Source organism: Odontomachus brunneus, unplaced genomic scaffold, assembly GCF_010583005.1.
Source record: "Odontomachus brunneus isolate Ranch 3 - 2012 unplaced genomic scaffold, Obru_v1 Obru_scaffold_067, whole genome shotgun sequence".
Classification (NCBI taxonomy): Eukaryota; Metazoa; Arthropoda; class Insecta; order Hymenoptera; family Formicidae; genus Odontomachus; species Odontomachus brunneus.
In genome coordinates, this window is record NW_022639517.1 from 116,240 (window position 1) to 122,469 (window position 6,230).

The 6,230-nt window shown below is 32.6% G+C and overlaps 1 protein-coding gene across 4 annotated transcripts in view; it reads left to right on the forward strand.

The window, feature by feature from the left end:
- LOC116846689 (tectonic-1-like) overlaps window positions 1–6,230 on the forward strand; it is a 199,070-nt gene that overhangs the window by 80,280 nt on the left and 112,560 nt on the right. The gene's annotated exons all lie outside the window — the stretch shown is intronic.

Here is a 6,230-nt window from a genome sequence, read left to right on the forward strand (position 1 = left end):
CGCGCTCGCTTGCCCGTCGGCGTCGCAAGAGACGAGATGGGACGTGAGTAGCCGATGTATCGGCGTATTCACACCCGATCTCGCTCGTCGAAAGGCAGAGAACAAGGGTCGAGAAAGCTCGACAGAGCGCAGCTAACCTACTGGCTTCGGTCCTTGTTCGGGATGTCGACGGGATGCAAACTAGAGGCGATAAAGATCGGCAGAGCACAGCTAACGTACTGGCTTCGGTCCTAGTTTGCGAGGATGTGATCGTTGGCAGGTTGAGGAAGCAGATACGAGTCGGTCGTAGGCCTTGCTCTCCGCTGTGTAGCATCGAGTTCGGTTGACGGTCCGGATCGGTCTGGTCCTGATTAATTTGGCGTCGCGGATTATATACTTGACGCTTTTTTGTCTTCGCTCGCCGTACACGTGTGCGTCGCGTGCTCGCGGCGCTCGCTCGCTATTGTTTCCTTCTCACGTGATCTTTGTTCGCTTTGTTTATGTTTGTTATCGGTTGTTTACGCGTGTCGGTTTTTCGGTGTTTATTGTTGGCGCAACGCGCTGGTGCACGGCCCGACTGATGGTCGGTCGGGCCGGAGTAGTGACGATGCAGGTGTGCATCGTTACATACCTATAACATAAACCTATAAACCATGTAAGATCATATTTAGTAAAATCAAAGTAACATAATTTAAAATCCAGAAATTTGACCTTTTACAAACCCAAAATCAATCACTTTGCAACGATGGCTCTTTAAGCCTGCACCCTAATATCCAATAATATTCAATGATTAAAGATATTTCAATGAGATAAATCCAATATTCAATGGTTTAGGGTTCAAGATTAAAAAATTTGAAATTTCGAATTTGAGGATTCAGAATTTATTGAATGAAGGTTTCGAGGTTAGAGATGGAAGGTCACACAAACTGGTTATTGAACTTTAAGTGTTTATTGTTTATGGTTTCAAGATTTTTGGGTCAGCAGTTTCAGGGTTTTGAGTTTCGGGGTTTATGATTTTGGATTTGGAGTTTTGGGTTTAGGATTTTGGGTTTTATGGTTTTGAGTTTTAGGGTTTTGAGTTTACGGCTCAAAGTATTAGGGTTCAGATTTAAAGAGCCTTTGTTGTAAAGTCATTGATTTTGGGTTTGTAAAAGGTCAAATTTTTGGATTTTAAGTTATGTTATTTTGGTTTTATAAAAAAAGGAGCAGCTAGAAATGGTCTTACATGGTTCCCAGGCTTATGTTATAAGTGTGTGTAAAGTATTAGAAAATTTGTTACACTTGGGTAATGTTACTTATAAGTAACTGGTGTGCGCCGGCGCGCCGTCCTGTTGGAAGACGTCCTGGTGGAAAAATTTCTCAGAAATTTGCTCACAATTTCTCATCTTCCAGATTTCTGAGAAATTCTGAAGAAAATATGAGAAATTCTCAGAAAATATAAAAAACTTATAAAATTTTTTCAAGAATAATTACATGAGATTTTTCAAAATATATAAGAATCTGCATAGATAAAAATTTCTGAGAAATTTCTGAGAATTTCTGAAAATTTCTCAGAATTTCTTAACATTTATTCCTCAGAGAAGATTTAGCATTTATTCCTGTTAAGATTCCTCTTAGCAAGAATTCCTCAGATTTGTTCAGATTATTATAAATGAGTATTTTCAGAATATTTTAGAATCTGTATGAATGAAAAGTTTCTGAAAATTTTTCAGAATTTCTCGAATTTATTCAGATTGGTGCAGATCTCAAATAGCACAGAGATGAATAAAAGTTCATAGAGAATTTATTTTAAAGAATGTCTAAAGAATCAGAGAAATGAATATCTGAAGAATTTTTAAAGAATTATCTGAGTCTAATTCATTTTAAAGTATTCCTTAGAACTTTATTATAATAAATATTTCGTGAATCATTACTTGGATTACTCTGAAAATTTCTGAGAAATTACTATTATTAGCTAATTTGATTTACATTTTATGATTACATTAGACAGATACCCTATCCCTTAAAATAAGCGTTGATTTATATATTTATATATAAATTTAATTAATTTAATTAAATCCTATAATATAATTTAATTAAATCCTATGTAATAAGGTGGATTTTTATTTTCTTTAATTGTACTCTTTTATAATTACTCAAAGTTTATAGTCTTTCATGACTTTATCTATTTAATAACAGTTAACAATAAAAAATGTTTACTATAAAAATTTAAAGAAAACGACATGGAATGTGCGCTATTTTGTAGACCTCACTTCATTAGCTAAGGGTTAAATTAACAATAAAAATAAAATTAACGAAAAATAAAATTTTCATTAAAATTAAATAATTTTATTAAATCATATTATACAAAAATTATATTTCTGTGTATAATTACAACACATATAGATAAAATGTAAGACGTTTATATCGATCGAAGAAATGGTGTAGTGCCTAAAGCAACAAATTCATAATTCAGAAATGCTTCCAAAATGTCCAAGTTTGAGATTCACATGTGCGAGTGAGAATTTTTAAATGTGATGTAACATTGGAATGAAGTAATCAAGTAATCTTTTAAGTAAAATTAGCAGACGCTGTATGACATTTATAAATAGTTCCTATTAGAAAAAAGTAATACATATCGTATATAAAAAAATTTATTTTTGGAATATTTCTCAGAAAATTTCAGATGAAATCTGAAAACTTTTGAGTATTTCTAAGTATTTCTGAATATTTTTCAGTATTTCTTAGATTTGGTTTCCGGTTTGAGCCGTGCGGATTCATTTTTGTTTGATTCCAACGTTTCGTGAACATTTCAATTCGCTTCATCAGAGATGCCCACGCATCGGGTCGTTCCTCCCTGATGAAGCGGACTGAAATGTTCGCGAAACGTCGGAATCAAGCAAAGATGAATCCACGCGGCTCAAACCCGGAAACTAAATTTAATTTCTCAGACATTTTCAGATTTCGTCATAGTTGTTTCGAGAAATGTTCCAATTTATGTAAAAAATATGAGAAATTTATGAGAAAATCTGAAAAATTCTGAGAATTTTCTGAGCAATTTTTCTACCAGGCCGTACGACCTCTCGGCGACCACAGTATCTACGGCTTCACTACCTTCATCAAAACGCGTAAATAAATCTCTTTTGTGATGGTTTCTTTCTTTTGAAAGAAATGTGGCGGCATGACGTGATCCTCACTAGAGATGACGTTTACGATGTAAACAGAGACCGAAAATTTCATCTTAGTTATTATGGAGACATCTCGGGATCATGGGCGAGTTAACGGTAATACCTCCGGTTCACCTTTGTTTCGACAGAAAAATTTTCTTGTCCGTAAAAAACCTAATGCATCCCGCAGCTTCATTTTTCAACGAACACAGAAGCAAATTGCAATGAGCAGCTCTATTCATCTTGGCAACCTCGGAGAGTATTTGTCGAAATTTTATTACATAGGACTTGAAGCGTAGGTCCTCTTCACCAATTTGACGCATTGTAGTGTCATTCACACCCAATGTTTTTGCCAATTTCGTCAGAGATAGCCCTTGGTTCTCTGAGATGAGCTCTTGAGCCGTTTTGATAATTGCTGAAGTCCTTACCGATTTTTCTTTCAAATGGCTTTCCTCATCGGGTTGGCAGAACCTTACTTACATGATATGGGTGAAACTTATGACGTTTCCAAATTTCCCAAATACTTTTAGCAGACAAATCAGATTGACGAGCAATTTGGCGACAACTGATGTGTGGATTGTTAGCAATTGCAAAATTGCTAATCAAAACAAAGATTTGTTTCTTCATTAATTTTTGTCTTAGCACGGTTTTTTTCGATATATCGACACTATCTATTTCACAGAATAATTGTACCAATCTATTAAAAGTAGCTCTGGACAGCAACAGCCAGAATGTCTTTCCGCGTACAATTGCGTTGCATGCACAGTGTATCTTCCTGATTCTTCAGAAATTAAAATTACTTTCATTTCCGCTTCTAAACTAAACATTCTTGATATGATACAGACACTAATAGTACTTTGATGTAGTATCAACAGCATACTCATACAGCATATCAATATTGCAACTTTGCAGAAATATCGTAAAATGTTGCTGCAAGATTGCAGAATGTTGCAGCAACGGTAAAATGTCCGTCTGACAAATATTGTACGTAATATTGCAGCAACATTACATTATAATATATATGCAATATTATTATTACTTTATATCCTTCCAGAAATATCATACTAAGAAGTACTGAAAAATTATTAGTGATTAAGTATTAGCAATAATTCAGTAATTTTTGGCCAGTACTTAATTTCTGGTGAATACTGATAATAAAACCACTGTTAAATATTCATAGTAATCAAATACTGAGAATTATTGTGTGAAGATGAAAAATCAGAAAATCATAATATTTAAAAAAATATACTTACAATTCCTAATTTTCTCATGTCTCATAAACCACTAGGTATCGAAGATTGTTAACATACACTCCAAACTTTCGTGAATATTCCCTTTATAATTTTGATCTCAAACGGCATACCACCGGCCATCATCCATGTCCTGACTCCGTTAAAGTGTTGCTTAACCTAACGATTGAGCGGCACACGGCAATTTCCAATGACTCCAACGACATTCTTACGATTTATGCTTATATAATGTATCTTTATAGTGTTCACAGTATATTATAACATATTTGGCAAATAATAATAATAGTTATATAACTTTTACTTGGTGTTTGTTGGATAATTTGCTGATAGATATTGAAACAATGCAACAACATTCGATATGCGATGAATATTGATGTAATGTAGTGAACCAGTGATAATTACTTTTAGATTTTTAACAAAATCTTATAATAATTAATCCAAAAAAAATAAAAAATCCAAGAAAATCCAGATCAAACAAATTAAATTACAAACGAATCGAAAATTTTGAAAGAAACTTTAAAAAAGTATTTAAAGCAATATTGTTCTTTCATCAAATGACATAGTTTCCTCGAACGAAATAAGTTTTTATTTTCATCATTTTAAAAAATGATATTTCGTTTAAGAATATAATATTTTAATGAAACAAAAAAATCATTAAATTAAACAAGTACGAATATTAAATCTAAAGAAAGTGTTTTCTCCGAAAAAACGATATAAGAAGTATAAAAAATATGTAATAAGACAAATTCTAATATTAATATTATTACTGCTACTAACAATTACTATTTTAAGTACTATTTTATAAGCATTATTGATGCGAAACATTACTAAATTTTAAATATAAGTAACAAAAATAACTAGTAATTAAGTAAAAAATATTATATTATATTCGTAATATTTTTGAAATATTGCTGCAATATTGTTAAAGTAATATTGCAAATTAATGTCACTGCAATGTCTCTACAACATTGCACTGCAATATGTCTTTGCAACCTTGCAACGTTGTAACAATGTTGCTGCAAGCTTCTGCGCTGTACTGAATAATTTTCAACTTAACTCGATAGATTTTGTAACATTTATTAATACTTTTGCTGATTGAAGGTCAGGATACTAAGGTCAGGTCAAGGTTTTGAATTATTGAATTTTTTAAATAAAACCCTTTATTTTTTGTTACAAATTTTTGTAGCTTATTTCAGAGAGTTTTCTAGAACACTATAATAACGAATTTTTTTCCTTTAGTATTTTATGAGTAATAAAACTAGAAAGTTATAATACCGCCGGCATTAACATTACCCAGGTATAAATCCGACTGAGCAACCTCCGTGTGGTACACCTTGGATAATGCTAATGCTGGCGGTATTGTAACTTTCAAGTTTTATTACTCAAAAAGTACTTAATTAAAAAATACGTTATTATAGTGTTTTAGAAAGCTCTCGAGATAAGCTACAAAAAAATGTAATAAAATAATACGGGTTTTTCATTTCAAAAGATAAATATGACCTTGAAATAACCTTGACAATGGCCGCCAAGGTCAAAGTCAAAATCGCCTTCAAACGTCTCTCTTCGAACTTTACAACTTTTGTCTGAAACATTTTTTGATGTTTCGTTTTGTTTACGAGATAATTGCGCGCGTGTGTATATACAAGGTGTCCCATTTTAATCAATCACCTCAAATATCTCTTGAACAGTGCATTTTAGGAAGAAATGTTTCAGATAAAAGTTTTGGGATTTCGAAGGGGACATAAGATGATATCATTGGTTTGACTTCGAGTGGCGTCGTCAAGGTCAGGACAAGGTCACTTTGAATTTTTTAAATGGAACTCCCCATTTTTCATTATATATTCTTGTAGCATAT